Here is a 17,002-nt window from a genome sequence, read left to right on the forward strand (position 1 = left end):
CCCCGCTTAGCCGACACCTTTCACTTTCAAGCAGCACTACATTTACTGCAAGACATTTTAAATCTATCCCGCGTTATTAATTGTGCCCTGGTTCTATAAGAGCTCTTTGTCACTTCCCACGAGTCGGGTTGTGACAAAAAACTCACACTCATTCTCATGTTTAATAAATGTATCGTATAGTGTGCGTGCGTGCGTGTGGAGCAGGCTTACAATGATGGCAAAAAAGAACATTTGAGAGTGCGCTGACCCTGTTTCAAGGCTGGAGGTTGAATGTTAAAAAGAAAGTTTTTTTTTTTTTTTGATAGTCACCACTATCCAGGGAGCAGTGGATTACCTGCCTTGCTCAAGGGCAGAACGACAGAACTTCGTTCGCTCTAAGCCTCGATCCAGCAACCTTTCAGTTACTGACGCTAGGCTCGAACCACTAGGCTACCTGCCGCACCGAAACAACTAGTCGTATATACTCCTTAAGTAGTATACAGTATGTTAGTATGGGTATTTGAACACTGCTCAGGTGTCCTTAAGTATCTCATCTTATATAGCCATCGTTACAAGCTGGCAAAGGAGGAAATGAATCAACAACTTCTGTGCTCGTGAAACTTTCCGCGGTAGAATTTGTGCACCAAACATTGTTTTGACAAGATATTAAGGCAAGTTGGGTTGGGTGAAATGTAGGTATGTAAAGCCAGCGTTTTCTCCATAATAAAAAAGGAAAGTCTGTATTTTCCAAGTCATTTAGTTTTCGCCAACATCCGGATAAATGTTTTGACAAAATCGATGGCTACAAATTCATTCCATACAAAAAGTTTCATGTTTTGGACGTCTTGACGTTTGGTATGTAGTAATATATGGAAATCTGTAAACATTTTAAGCGGATCGTTGGTCTAGGGGTATGATTGCCGTTTTGGGTGCGAGAGGTCCCAGGTTCAAATCTTCTACCACCGTAGTCCTCATATTTTTTGTTCAACATTTTCGGTATGTTTGTAGCAAGGACAATAATCATAAACATTTATTCCCTCTAACATTTACATCGTCTGTCCATGAATTCATCTTGATCTGGAATGTGTTTTTAGAGGTTGCTTTACTGATTATGTTGCCAGCCCTGACCTCTAAGACTGAAAGTAGGCCTAATGACACTTGAAAATAAATGTCTAGTCTCAGAAATAACACATGGATGGATCTAACCTCACGTTTACCTATTTGCAAATGTTGATTCCAAAAAAAATGTACAGCTTGCTTGCTGTATTATAGCCCAATGAATGACTGTTGTTATAACTGATCTCTTCTGGCCTTCTTCAGTACTGCAATCGCATGCAGTGAAACAAATGACCTGTAGACCTAATCTGCCCTACCAAGCAAAACGGCAGTAACTGCTCATTTGGTCGAAAATGAGTTCATGTCATTTTTGCAACCTTAAATACATGCTTCATCATGTGGACAGATATCCTGCCTCTATTTTGTTGTGTTTTTGAGAAAATGGGGGTCATGTTAGCAGTAACTGCATAAAAAGCGCTATGAGCAGTTACTGCCTTTTTGCTTGGTAAATGCCTGCTGCTGGTCCTTCACACCTTACATCAATCAATCAATCAATCAATCAATCAATCAAACAAACAAATGTATTTTTAAAGACCATTTTACATCTGCCGATGTCACAAAATGCTTTACAGAAACCCAGCCTAAAACCCCAAACAACACGCAATGCAAATGTAGAAGCACATGTCATGTTATTGTCAGCACTAACCTCAGTGTGTGCATTGATTTTTCTTGGTATGCTTCTCCAACTTGCACTAAATCTAGATGCTTCTCCAATCATGCCATTTGGGGTTTGTTTTCAGATTGGCTTTCTGTCTTGTCTTAGTGTTTTTTTTTTATCATGTCTCATGTCTTGGTCATCATTGCTCAGTGTTTACTATGGAATCAGGGGGAAATGCAATAAATATGCTTCAGAGAAACACAACAACGAGGCACATTCATAAGGAACGTTTTGATAAAGTGGAGGATTACCAAGATTTTCCAGTCCCTTATCTTTTGCCTGTGTTGTGTATTGCTGAGCTCTATCCAGCCCACCTCAGAAACGGACACAATGGCTCTGTCAACAGGGAAATAAACAATAAAATGAACCGTAAACATGACACTCACAGAAGTTACAAAATAATAAAGACATTACAAATGTCATATTATGTATATATACAGTGTTGTAACTATGTACAAATGGTTCAAGTACAAAAGAGAAAATAAATAAGCATTTCTATGGGTTGTATTTACAATGGTGTTTGTTCTTCACTGGTTGACCTTTCCTTGTGGCAACAGGTCACAAATCTTGCTGCTGTGATGGCACACTGTGTGTGGTATTTCACCCAGTAGATATGGGAGTTTATCAAAATCGGGATTGTTTTCAAATTCTTTGTGGATCTGAGTAATCTGAGGGAAATATATGTCTCTAATATGGTCATACAGTGGGCAGGAGGTTAGGAAGTGCAGCTCAGTTTCCATCTCATTTTGTGGGCAGTGTGTCTTCTCTTGAGAGCCAAGTCTGCCTACGGCGGCCTATCTCAACAGCAAGGCTATGCTCACTGAGTCTGTACATAGTCAAAGCTTTCCTTTAAGTTTGGGTCAGTCACAGTGGTCAGGTATTCTGCCACTGTGTACTCTCTGCTTAGTGACAAATAACATTCTAGTTTGCTCTGTTTTTTTTGGATCATTCTTTCCAATGTGTCAAGTAATTATCGTTTTGTTTTCTCATGATTTGGTTGGGTCTAATTGTGTTGCTGTCCAGGGGCTCTATGGGTTGTGTTTGTGAACAGAGCCCCAGGACCAGCTTGCTTAGGGGACTCTTCTCCAGGTTCATCTCTCTGTAGGTGATGGCTTTGTTATGGAAGGTTTGGGAATCGCTTTCTTGTAGGTGGTTGTAGAATTTAACGTCTCTTTTCTGCATTTTGATAATTAGCAGGTATCGGCCTAATTCTGCTCTTCATGCATTATTTGGTGTTCTACGTTGTACACAGAGGATATTTTTGCAGAATTCTGCATGCAAAGTCTCAATTTAGTGTTTGTCCCATTTTGTGAATTCTTGATGAGACTTCACAACCATAAAGGGCAATGGGTTCTATAACTGATTCAAGTATTTTTAGCCAGATCCTAATTGGTATGTCGAATGTTGTGTTCCTTTTGATGGCATAGAATGCCCTTCTTGCCTTGTCTCTCAGATCGCTCACAGCTTTGTGGTAATTAATTACCTGTGGCACTGATATAAGGCCAAGGTATGTATCGTTTTTTGTGTGCTCTAGGACAACGGTGTCTAGATGGGAATTTGTATTCCTGGTGACTGGACCTTTTTCGAACACCATTATTTTGGTCTTACTGAGATTTACTGTCATGGCCCAGGTCTGGCATAATCTGTGCAGAAGATCTAGGTGCTGCTGTAGGCCCTCCTTGGTCTCTCTCTCTCTCTCTCTCTCTCTCTCTCTCTCTCTCTCTCTCTCTCTCTCTCTCTCTCTCTCTCTCTCTCTCTCTCTCTCTCTCTCTCTCTCTCTCTCTCTCTCTGTCTCTCTCTCTCTCTCTCTCTCTCTCTCTCTCTCTCTCTCTCTCTCTCTCTCTCTCTCTCTCTCTCTCTCTCTCTCTCTCTGTCTCTCTGTCTCTCTCTCTCTCTCTCTCTCTCTCTCTCTCTCTCTCTCTCTCTCTCTCTCTCTCTCTCTGTCTGTCTGTCTCTCTGTCTCTCTCTCTCTCTCTCTCTCACACAACATATGGATGGCGGTCACTCTTCTATGGGGTTTAGGAAGGGGGAGTATGGAGGCAAGTATAGTACTGACATCCTGGGATATGCAGCAAACCAGTCTGTGATTGTTCGCTGACTGTGTGAAGAGTTTTGACAACGTGACTTCAGTTTTGACCTATGCATGTTAGCAATTGAAAACAACTGTATTGCAACAAAAGAGGACAAGTCACTATGTATGTAAAACATGTGTCTCTTTTCCTTATCCCTTGGTAGGTCACTGTTTCAAATGCCGTAGTTCATAAATGATGGAGTTGGTGAAGGATGACCTATCACAAAACTGATAGCGTTCATGAGAAAGATCAATATCATCTTCACAACCTACTTTGTGTTGTTTTGTTTTTTAAATATGAGGAGTTCAATTAATTTGTGGTGGATAAAAAAATCAACTATGGGTTAGTATAACGTTGATATCAGTTGTGCTAATTTGAAAGTCACGAATCATGGTCAAGAGTTGTGACGCTTTCGTTCGCTCCGATGTCAAAGTGCCCCAACCGAACGCTCACCAAGGAGGATAAGAAATTAATTGGAGTGAATTTGAAGCTAATCCAACTGGGGAGCACTCTCACGCCCTTAACCACTCTGCCATTTAAAAAGGAAAGCATCGCCCCGCTTAGCCGACACCTTTCACTTTCAAGCAGCACTACATTTACTGCAAGACATTTTAAATCTATCCCGCGTTATTAATTGTGCCCTGGTTCTATAAGAGCTCTTTGTCACTTCCCACGAGTCGGGTTGTGACAAAAAACTCACACTCATTCTCATGTTTAATAAATGTATCGTATAGTGTGCGTGCGTGCGTGTGGAGCAGGCTTACAATGATGGCAAAAAAGAACATTTGAGAGTGCGCTGACCCTGTTTCAAGGCTGGAGGTTGAATGTTAAAAAGAAAGGTCTTTTTTTTTTTTTTTTTTGATAGTCACCACTATCCAGGGAGCAGTGGATTACCTGCCTTGCTCAAGGGCAGAACGACAGAACTTCGTCGGCTCTAAGCCTCGATCCAGCAACCTTTCAGTTACTGACGCCAGGCTCGAACCACTAGGCTACCTGCCGCACCGAAACAACTAGTCGTATATACTCCTTAAGTAGTATACAGTATGTTAGTATGGGTATTTGAACACTGCTCAGGTGTCCTTAAGTATCTCATCTTATATAGCCATCGTTACAAGCTGGCAAAGGAGGAAATGAATCAACAACTTCTGTGCTCGTGAAACTTTCCGCGGTAGAATTTGTGCACCAAACATTGTTTTGACAAGATATTAAGGCAAGTTGGGTTGGGTGAAATGTAGGTATGTAAAGCCAGCGTTTTCTCCATAATAAAAAAGGAAAGTCTGTATTTTCCAAGTCATTTAGTTTTCGCCAACATCCGGATAAATGTTTTGACAAAATCGATGGCTACAAATTCATTCCATACAAAAAGTTTCATGTTTTGGACGTCTTGACGTTTGGTATGTAGTAATATATGGAAATCTGTAAACATTTTAAGCGGATCGTTGGTCTAGGGGTATGATTGCCGTTTTGGGTGCGAGAGGTCCCAGGTTCAAATCTTCTACCACCGTAGTCCTCATATTTTTTGTTCAACATTTTCGGTATGTTTGTAGCAAGGACAATAATCATAAACATTTATTCCCTCTAACATTTACATCGTCTGTCCATGAATTCATCTTGATCTGGAATGTGTTTTTAGAGGTTGCTTTACTGATTATGTTGCCAGCCCTGACCTCTAAGACTGAAAGTAGGCCTAATGACACTTGAAAATAAATGTCTAGTCTCAGAAATAACATGGATGGATCTAACCTCACGTTTACCTATTTGCAAATGTTGATTCAAAAAAAAATGTACAGCTTGCTTGCTGTATTATAGCCCAATGAATGACTGTTGTTATAACTGATCTCTTCTGGCCTTCTTCAGTACTGCAATCATGCAGTGAAACAAATGACCTGTAGACCTAATCTGCCCTACTGTTGTAACCCTGAATTAAATGGCGGTAGAAGCTTTCAAAACTTAGGAAACATTGCAACTGCACCCTGGACGTAGGTTGAAGCCACTAATTTCACCTTTCCAGGGTCCATCTGGACATTACCCTCAGCGATGACAGATCCCAGAAAGGCGATAGAAGAGCGGTGGATCTTACACTACTTGGCTTTCACAAACAATTGGTTCTCCAGGAGCTGGTCCAAGTCTGCTGGGTCTGTCATGGCCAGTTTGTACTATAAAGGCACAAGGCGAGACCCAGACGCAAACACAGGAGGCAGATGGTTGGAGTCTTTGAAGTTTAATAAATCCAAAAATGGTTAGGCAAAAGAATGGGCGTGTACAGGCAAAATAATGGTTGTGTACAGGCAAAAGGTCAAAACCAGTTCAGACTCCCCTTTGGAGTAGTGCAAACGGACTCCCCTGATTCATGGCTGGGACCAAATTCATCTCTGAGCATCGGTACTAAATAAGCTAGGCAGGCAGTGGCGACAGCCCCCCAAGGTGCAGCCAACTTTGAACTTTCAATTTCGTTATCTGGGCCTATAGCGTAGGAACAAAAGCTGTTTCCAGAACAAAGTTTTTCAATTTGGTGGTGTAAAGATAGGATGGGACTGTGCTCCTCCATATTTCTGTTTAGTCTTATGATTATCACCCACTGTGTTATTTGTTTAGCTAACCATAACTAGCCAGACAATAAATGTTTGAACCTGGGTCTTTGATAATGTGAACCAGAGTGCGGTTCCGAGGCTGCGCTTAGCTGGTGATTCACCGTTGTGCAATTATAGGGGTTACAAATAGCAATACAATATCACCTATATCAACAGCTCTTTGGTCGCCCAATGGTGCAGGCGTTTAGGTGAATTGCTAACACAGCAGCATGAGTCCAAATGAGCCCCCTGGCCAACTGAAAGATGTCCTGCCAGTAACAGGGATGCGCTGAGAATTGCTTTTAATTTCTACAATTCAAACCAATATTATGAAAGGTCCATACCAGTCCCATGCAAAATGAATGTCCATTAGTCTCGTGCAGTTCATACTCCTCTGCACGTTCACGCCAAGACGAAATTGCAGCCTGCAGCAATAGGTAATGTCAATCCTACTAGCTAGTAAAAAAAAAAGCTATTCATGTGTCGATTCGTCACAATAATGCATTGCCAGTTGGTGCTGATGGACATTTAATCAAAATTGCATTACAGTGTCTTGGAAATACAATTATATTTCTAAAGGACGCAAATTATTAGTAGGAAAACCCTTTTGTCATCATTTTGTGTTGTCAGATTGACATTAGCTTCAGATTAGCGTTAGCGAGTATGAGGTTTCTGTGTTATGCACTATAGCCCTTACCATATCATATGTGATTGAATATTATCCGCTGTTGGCTAGTGTGGATGTATGTGTGTGTTATGCAACATAGCTGACTTGAAACATTGTTAACAGTTTCAAGGGCCATGGGCCTTTCTCCTGATGGAAACGTAGCATGAAGACGGGAACTGTTCAACGAGTTGGGAGGGGGGGCACATTCAGAGCGGGGTGTTGCGAGAACAAGCGGTCTTTTGTTAGATAACAGGAGCCAGGTGCGAGATAACGGTATGAGCGCATGGATGTTCTTCGCAGCAACAGTTACATCTATCAACAGAAGCGCCAAGAGGCGGGGACCCGCCTGAGCGCCTGCAATAGGCTGAGCAAGTTTAAACCACGCCCAGTCTCTACTGTGAAAGGCCAACAGACGGGTTGGAACTGTCTATCACAGTATAAAGAATACTGTTTACATACATCTTGTCAGTTCTGTTTTTTTCCTGCGAGGTGGGACAGAGAGCCCGTATATACGAAAATTGCATTTACCACTTATTGATTAGCTAATAAAAAATACATAGTATACAATCGGTGACTCATTGTCCTATTTATCCTGATACCAGATTTGAATTTACGCAACTCTAACACTAGCTATCTTAGATTGAGGGGAGGACACCGGATTTTAGCTAGCCAACTTTAGCATTGCTAGCTACTTGCACGGGGATGCAACCTATGAATACTTTACACTAACATTAATATTGCTTCTATTCACAATCTGTTGTGTTGCTTCACACATGCAGAGTCATATTCCGACGAGTCCGTACGCTTCACCATCTGGCAGTCTGACGGACGAATCTGGGTTTGGCGGTTGCCAGGAGAATGCTACCTGCCACAATGCATAGTGCCAACTGTAAAGTTTGGTGGAAGAGGAATTATGGTCTGGGGCTGTTTTTCATGGTTCCGGCTAGGCCTCTTAGTTCCAGTGAAGGGAAATCTTAACGCCACAGCATACAATGTCATTCTAGACGATTCTGTTTTGGGAAGGCCCTCTCCTAATTAACCATGACAATGCCCCTGTGCACAAATCGAGGTCCATACAGAAATGGTTTGTCGAGATCGGCGTGGAAGAACTTGACTGGCCTGCACAGAGCCCTGACCTCAACCCTATCGAAAATCTTTGAGATTAATTGGAACGCCGACTGCGAGTCAGGCCTAATTGCCCAACATCAGTGCCCGACCTCACTAACGCTCTTGTGCCCACCTGTGGTAAATTCAATTGATTGGACATGATTTGGAAAGGCACACACCGGTCTATATAAGGTCCCACAGTTGACAGTGCATGTTGGAGCAAAAACCAAGTCATGAGGTCGAAGACACTGTCCCTAGAGCTCCGAGACAGGATTGTGTTGAGGCACAGATCTGAGGAAGGGTACCAAAAGATTTCTGCAGCATTGATGGTCCCCATAAACACAGAGGAAGAAGTGGAAGAAGTTTGGAACCACCAAGATTCTTCCTAGAGCTGGCCGCCCGGCCAAACTGAGGAATCAGGGGAGAAGGGCCTTGGTCAGGGAGGTGACCACGAACCCGATGGTCACTCTGACAGAGCTCCAGATTTCTTCTGTGGAAATCCATCTCTGCAGCACTCCACCAATCAGGCCATTATGGTAGAGTGGCCAGACGGAAGCCACTCCTCCGTAAAAGGCAGTTTGGCCTTTTGGAGTTTCCCAAAAGGCACCTAAAGGACACTCAGACCCTGAGAAACAAGATGCTCTGGTCTGATGAAACCAAGACTGAACTATTTGGCCTGAACTCCAACACCATCACTAAGTTTGCAGATGACACAACAGTGGTAGGCCTGATTACCGACAACGACGAGACAGCCTATAGGGAAGAGGGTAGAGACCAGGCCGTGTGGTGCCGCCAGGACAACAACCTCTCCCTCAACACGATCAAGACAAAGGAGATGATTGTAGACTACAGGAAAAGGAGGACCAAGCACGCCCCCATTCTCATCGACGGGGCTGTAGTGGAGCAGGTTGAGAGCTTCAAGATCCTTGTTGTCCACATCAGCAACAAATGAACATGGTTCAAGCACACCAAGATAGTAGTGAAGAGGGCACGACAAAACCTATTCGCCCTCAGGAGACTGAAAAGATTTGGCATGGGTCCTCAGATCCTCAAAAGGTTCTACAGCTGCACCATCGAGCGCATCCTGATTGGTTGCATCACTGCCTGGTATGGCAGCTGCTCGGCCTCTGACCGCAAGGCACTACAGAGGGTAGTGCGTGTGGCCCAGGATCCGGAGGCTGCATTCATTGTAGCTGGGGATTTTAACAAAGCTAATCTGAAAACAAAACTCCCTAAATTTTATCAGCATATCGATTGCGCAACCAGGGGTGGTAAAACCTTGGATCATTGTTACTCTAACTTCCGCGACGCATATAAGGCCCTGCCCCGCCCCCCTTTCGGAAAAGCTGACCACAACTCCATTTTGTTGATCCCTGCCTACAGACAGAAACTTAAACAAGAGGCTCCCACGCTGAGGTCTGTCCAACGCTGGTCCGACCAAGCTGACTCCACACTCCAAGACTGCTTCCATCACGTGGACTGGGACATGTTTCGTATTGCGTCAGATAAAAATATTGACGAATACGCTGATTCGGTGTGCGAGTTCATTAGAACGTGCGTTGAAGATGTCGTTCCCATAGCAACGATAAAAACATTCCCTAACCAGAAACCGTGGATTGATGGCAGCATTCGCGTGAAACTGAAAGCGCGAACCACTGCTTTTAATCAGGGCAAGGTGTCTGGTAACATGACCGAATATAAACAATGCAGCTATTCCCTCCGCAAGGCTATCAAACAAGCTAAGCGTCTATACAGAGACAAAGTAGAATCTCAATTCAACGGCTCAGACACAAGAGGCATGTGGCAGGGTCTACAGTCAATCACGGACTACAAGAAGAAACCCAGCCCAGTCACGGACCAGGATGTCTTGCTCCCAGGCAGACTAAATAACTTTTTTGCCCGCTTTGAGGACAATACAGTGCCACTGACACGGCCTGCAACGAAAACATGCGGTCTCTCCTTCACTTCAGCCGAGGTGAGTAAGACATTTAAACGTGTTAACCCTCGCAAGGCTGCAGGCCCAGACGGCATCCCCAGCCGCGCCCTCAGAGCATGCGCAGACCAGCTGGCCGGTGTGTTTACGGACATATTCAATCAATCCCTATACCAGTCTGCTGTTCCCACATGCTTCAAGAGGGCCACCATTGTTCCTGTTCCCAAGAAAGCTAAGGTAACTGAGCTAAACGACTACCGCCCCGTAGCACTCACTTCCGTCATCATGAAGTGCGTTGAGAGACTAGTCAAGGACTATATCACCTCCACCCTACCTGACACCCTAGACCCACTCCAATTTGCTTACCGCCCAAATAGGTCCACAGACGATGCAATCTCAACCACACTGCACACTGCCCTAAACCACCTGGACAAGAGGAATACCTATGTGAGAATGCTGTTCATCGACTACAGCTCGGCATTCAACACCATAGTACCCTCCAAGCTCGTCATCAAGCTCGAGACCCTGGGTCTCGACCCCGCCCTGTGCAACTGGGTACTGGACTTCCTGACGGGCCGCCCCCAGGTGGTGAGGGTAGGCAACAACATCTCCTCCCCGCTGATCCTCAACACGGGGGCCCCACAAGGGTGCGTTCTGAGCCCTCTCCTGTACTCACTGTTCACCCACGACTGCGTGGCCACGCACGCCTCCAACTCAATCATCAAGTTTGCGGACGACACAACAGTGGTAGGCTTGATTACCAACAACGACGAGACAGCCTACAGGGAGGAGGTGAGGGCCCTCGGAGTGTTGTGTCAGGAAAATAACCTCACACTCAACGTCAACAAAACTAAGGAGATGATTGTGGACTTCAGGAAACAGCAGAGGGAACACCCCCCTATCCACATCGATGGAACAGTAGTGGAGAGGGTAGCAAGTTTTAAGTTCCTCGGCATACACATCACAGACCAACTGAATTGGTCCACTCACACTGACAGTGTCGTGAAGAAGGCGCAGCAGCGCCTCTTCAACCTCAGGAGGCTGAAGAAATTCGGCTTGTCACCAAAAGCACTCACAAACTTCTACAGATGCACAATCGAGAGCATCCTGGCGGGCTGTATCACCGCCTGGTACGGCAACTGCTCCGCCCTCAACCGTAAAAGGCTCTCCAGAGGGTAGTGAGGTCTGCACAACGCATTACCGGGGGCAAACTACCTGCCCTCCAGGACACCTACACCACCCGATGTTACAGGAAGGCCATAAAGATCATCAAGGACATCAACCACCCGAGCCACTGCCTGTTCACCCCGCTATCATCCAGAAGGCGAGGTCAGTACAGGTGCATCAAAGCTGGGACCGAGAGACTGAAAAACAGCTTCTATCTCAAGGCCATCAGACTGTTAAACAGCCACCACTAACATTGAGTGGCTGCTGCCAACACACTGTCATTGACACTGACCCAACTCCAGCCACTTTAATAATGGGAATTGATGGGAAATTATGTAAATATATCACTAGCCACTTTAAACAATGCTACCTTATATAATGTTACTTACCCTACATTATTCATCTCATATGCATACGTATATACTGTACTCTATATCATCGACTGCATCCTTATGTAATACATGTATCACTAGCCACTTTAACTATGCCACTTTGTTTACTTTGTCTACATACTCATCTCATATGTATATACTGTACTCGATACCATCTACTGTATGCTGCCCTGTACCATCACTCATTCATATATCCTTATGTACATATTCTTTATCCCCTTACACTGTGTATAAGATTGTAGTTTTGGAATTGTTAGTTAGATTACTTGTTGGTTATCACTGCATTGTCGGAACTAGAAGCACAAGCGTTTCGCTACACTCGCATTAACATCTGCTAACCATGTGTTATGTGACAAATAAAATTTGATTTGATTTGATCACTGGGGCCAAGCTTCCTGTCATCCAGCATTTCTAGACCTCTATAGCAGGCGGAGAGTACGGCCACAGCAATCCAGACTGGTGGATTTGTCCTGGCCTGATAGGCGCAGCCGCCATCATCGCTGCCACGGGGATGAACAACTGGAGTGTCAAGGACCGCCAGGTGGTGACTTCGGTCTACACTTACAAGGGACTGTGGCAGAATTGTGAGACGGGCACCTCAGGCTTCACTGAGTGCCAGCCCCTCTACAGAATCCTGGGCTTCTCAGGTAAATTACTTGGGATTTATGCCCGTTTACACAGGCAGCCCAATTTTCATGTTTCCCCACAAATTGGTCTTTTGACCAATGAGAAGATCAGCTCTTTTGCCAGTAATTGGGCAATAGATCCAAATTGGGCTGCGTGTGTAGACAGCATTTAAAGCTTTTTCCAACTGATTTACATTGTAAGGTTGGGGGAATTCACTCACCATCAATGTGTAGGAGAGCCCACCTGGGTGATGCATGCCAACATGTCTACATTTAGGTTGGTGTGGTGGCTTTACCGAGACACTCTTTCAGGGTTCTAATTACACATTGACTTGTAAGAGGGCCTCTGGTCCAATTGGGGTGGCCATGATTCAGTGTATGGAGAGCAATTCAGTTCCTCAAAGTTGATTCATTCTGCTTTTTAGTTTGTCCTCTCCCGCGCTTTGCCCTGGCCTGCTCCTATCAGTATGCAATTGTGTGTCATGGTTCTTTGCCAGGCTCATGTTCAGTCAACACCACTATCACAGGCAAAACACACAACAGAGAATGAGATTAAATTCCCAACAGAATACATTTCAGCGTGTTATTCATATTGGAACCTTGATCCCTAGCAATTTGACTGGTCAACTCCTACATTTATGTGGCTCATATTCAGTAATATACATAGTTGACCATATTCACTGACTAAATGATGTTTCTGTTCTGAAGAAGATATCGCAGCTTGTTATTGATGTTGATCTGGTGTGATTTGTGTGGTCTTCCAGGTACATTACAGGCAGTGAGGGCACTGACGGTAGTGGGCATAGTCCTGGGTGTTATTGGGGCGATGATAGCCCTGTTCTCGCTCAAATGCTATAAAATGGGCAGCATGGAGGATTCCTCCAAAGCCAAGATGACCCTTACTGCAGGGGTCACGTTCATCATTGCAGGTAGGGGGAGAAGAAAGGTTTATTTATCAATGCATGTTGCTTGGAGAACAGCAATTCAATGAGTTATTTCTCTCTCTCTCTCTGAATTTCTTTGGCGATTATGTGTAACCACCCAAGTCCTCACTACATCAATTGTTAAAAATAAATGTACAATTCCAATTTTAGCAGCTTGCCTTTGTTCAACACTCCTATTGCCACTGATCGGATGAATTCTCCTCTCTTCCCCTCAGGTATTTGTGCCATTGCTGGAGCGTCCATCTATGCCAACCCGATAGTGGCCAGTTTCATGATGACCGCCTACAACCCCAACTACGGAGGAGGGAATATGATGCAGAGGTGAAGAGTGGATGTCGTGCATCTGTATTTCCATATTTGGTCAGGGTTTTGGTATAGACAGGTGAGTCAGGGTATTGCTATAGACAGGGGAGTTAATTCCTGACTGTGCTTCTTCTCTGTGCCACGTTTGGCCCCGCCCTCTTTGTTGCCTGGACAGGTGCAGCTTTCTGTTATTGGGTGGGATTCCGAAGTGTGTGGCCTTCAGGGGACTGCAACCAGACAAGTCATCGTTAGCTCTAAATCTTTCCTAATTTTCTAGGTTTTCAGTATGTAACAATATACATTTTATAAATACTTTTTCCTGCAGTAAAACAGGAGCCCCTTACAAAGCCCCCCACACACACACACACAACAGGCAGAGGCTGGGAAGAGAGACAACCAAAAATGTATAATTCTTGTTATATTCTGCATTAAGGATAGGGGTAGGCCTTTTAAATGTTGCTCGAATATAGTGCTAGATTCAATAGAAGAGTTTTCATACATTTTACTGCATGTTATTTAAAAATGTGTTGTTGTGGTTGAAAGTGGGCTCCATTTTTATACTGGCAATAACCATTAGTTTCAAGCTTGGTTTATTGATGAAGCTTTCATTTGTACAATGTAATGAACCAAATACATCTTTAAAACCCCTCTATGTATCAAAAGCGTATTTTCTGCATTTCAAATGGCCTACCATAACATTTGCGTTTAAACTGAGTAGTAGATTGTACTCATACCGGACCTGGAAATGATCAACATGTGATACTATTTTCTTCCACTAGATGGCATGAATGTTACACCTTTTGGCAAATCAAAGCTACCCTCCATATCAGACATATGCTTTTCTTTCCGGTTTTCGTGAGTGTCAGACTACCATAAATATGCAACACAGCACAATTAATTAAATGCAGCTCGAACAGATGACACAACCCATAAAAATAATAACATGGAGACATTTTATTCACATTGCAGTGGTTTTCCTCCCCGATTCTAAATCACACACTGGGGAATCCAGTCTCTCTCCACTGCAAGATGCCCAGAGTGACACACGGGGACATCGGGTCTCACATCCCAAAATGTGGTTTACTGTGAGGCCTTCACTAATGTGTTCCTCCCCGAAACATCTGCATCAAGTGAACGACTTGGACACCCACCCAAAGATCCCACATGTCCTTCTGTAGCTCAGTTGGTAGAGCATGGCGCTTGTAACGCCAGGGTAGTGGGTTCGATCCCCGGGACCACCCATATGTAGAATGTATGCACACATGACTGTAAGTCGCTTTGGATAAAAGCGTCTGCTAAATGGCATATATTATTATTATTAATATTTTTTTTTAAACCACAGAGAAAACTGACAGATGGGAGAACAAAAAAGGTAGTGAACATCTTTAGTCTTTCTTTGGCTACTTCATTCCAATGATTTTGATGTTAATGCCAGGTATTTTGCAGGTAAGTTCAGGTACTTTACAAATCTATAAAACAGCCGTTTAACATCCTGGCACATAATGTCAGTTCACAAAGTCTACAGACGAAGTTCATGATTTTCAGGTACTACAAAAAAAAATGAAAAGTACAATAGTGCAGTACCTTTAAACAATAAATGGTGATGAGTACTACAAATCGGTATTATACACTTCCAACTTCTCGCTCAGGAATTCTTCCACACTATCCGTGTTCCACTTGAGGATGCTGAGTTCTTCAGCAATGTTCCCGTTATCGTCCAGCAGCTTTAGTATAGGGTCTGCGCCTTTCACATACTGAAAAAAAAACAAACACAAAAACCACAGGACTACAGCCAAACACAGTAGCCATTGTAATACCTAGAAGATAATAAAAACTCCCTATACGGTGTAATATTGAAACCATATGGTGTGGCGTAGGGTTCATTCCATGTGGTCCTTCTGTAGCTCAGTTGGTAGAGCATGGCGCTTGTAACGCCAGGGTAGTGGGTTCGATCCCCGGGACCACCCATAAGTAGAATGTATGCACATGTAAGTCGCTTTGGATAAAAGCGTCTGCTAAATGGCATATATATATATGACAGGAGATCATGTTCAAGACAATGTAATGAAAATGAAAATGTAACAATGTGGTTGTATAAAAGTTGTATAAAAGAAGCCGCCAGAGAAACAACCACTTCTTTATTTGTATTTAAACTCAACTAATGAATTGTACGCAAACAGGCAAGAGTATCTACAATTCTTGTTGTACCTTAATTTGAAGACCCTTGAACATCTTCGGCTTGTCAGACCTGACAAAAGCTGTGGACACAAAAGGTCAACAATATCAAAAGGTCTAAATGAATTAATCAATTGGAGGGACAGTTCTATTTTTTTTTTTTTTTTTTTTGCACAAAGCTTGTAAACAGAAACCGTTGGGAAAACATTATTCGGGTAATCAAGTTAAAAGGGACCACAGTTGTGAACGCGAGCGTACAGCTGTCCGAGGGCACAAACGGTACCGTAAGGCAGAGAGCTCCGAGGCTCTACCCCACACAAAGGCAGGCTACAATAACAGACCCTTCACAGCAAACGGACACCAAGATGACAACGGACACCAATAAGAGAGTTACAAGATGGGTGGTCCCGCGACAACATGTTGACACAACTCACCTTGGACTTGAGGGAACCTCCCCAATTTTCATCCACACACTTCCAGGATGGCCCCAGGGTAGAGCTGTGGAGGGCAAAGCACTGTGTTAAGTCCTGTAGTGTGCGGTTGGTCAGGGTGCGGCTCAGGATGTCCATGTTCTACTGGAGGAAGACTAAGACCTGTGAGCTCAGCTCACATCAATAAAAAATTTAAAAAAAGAAGAAGAAACTTGACTAATATATCAGCTCATCACTAAAACCAGCATAATGACCCCAGACGTCAAGGGCCGCAAGCTAGTTCTCCTCCTTGCCTTTTTAAACATACTTGATTACGCCGTGGTAACTAGCAATCAGTGGTCAGTCAACGATATTAATTCATTCACTAATTGCCAGGGAGAAAGGAAGAACAAAGGAAAAAAACAGCAGGACTATGGCCCTCGAGAACTGGAGCACCGTTGTCCTAAACCAATGCTGAGATTTATCTTCGCAATCCTTTGGCCAATAAACAATCCAACAATCCTTCCTGACTTTTCATTTTTACATACACTGATGCCCACCCACAGTGAAGCTCCTGGCGGTGAGTCGGGATAATGTGATTCTGGGCAGTCTGATTCATAAACGTGGTAGACAAGGCTCTTCATCAGGGTCATTAAACTGTGAGCCTCTGCATATGGAAGGGTTCTGACGGATGGCAGCTTTGTGGCCCGCTGGTAATCAAAGCTCCACACCAAAACACAATAACTTAGCGGAAATTGCGAGTGTCACAGCAGTATTTCACAGGCACGCTGTTACTGGGAACACAAATTAAATTACACCAGCAAGCTTCCTTTTCCTTAAGCCAGGACAGCAAAATGTATTCTCACAATACACTGCATGGGAG

The 17,002-nt window shown here is 43.9% G+C and overlaps 2 pseudogenes; one reads left to right on the forward strand and one right to left on the reverse strand.

Annotated features, from left to right (window-relative positions):
• Positions 1-6,625: 6,625 nt before the first annotated feature.
• LOC118401637 (claudin-18-like) lies at positions 6,626-13,882 on the forward strand (annotated as a pseudogene).
• Positions 13,883-14,468: 586 nt separating this feature from the next.
• Positions 14,469-17,002, reverse strand: part of LOC118402374 (selenoprotein F-like) — a 31,758-nt pseudogene continuing 29,224 nt past the window's right edge.

The sequence above is a fragment of the Oncorhynchus keta genome, chromosome 23, assembly GCF_023373465.1.
Source record: "Oncorhynchus keta strain PuntledgeMale-10-30-2019 chromosome 23, Oket_V2, whole genome shotgun sequence".
Lineage (NCBI taxonomy): Eukaryota > Metazoa > Chordata > Actinopteri > Salmoniformes > Salmonidae > Oncorhynchus > Oncorhynchus keta.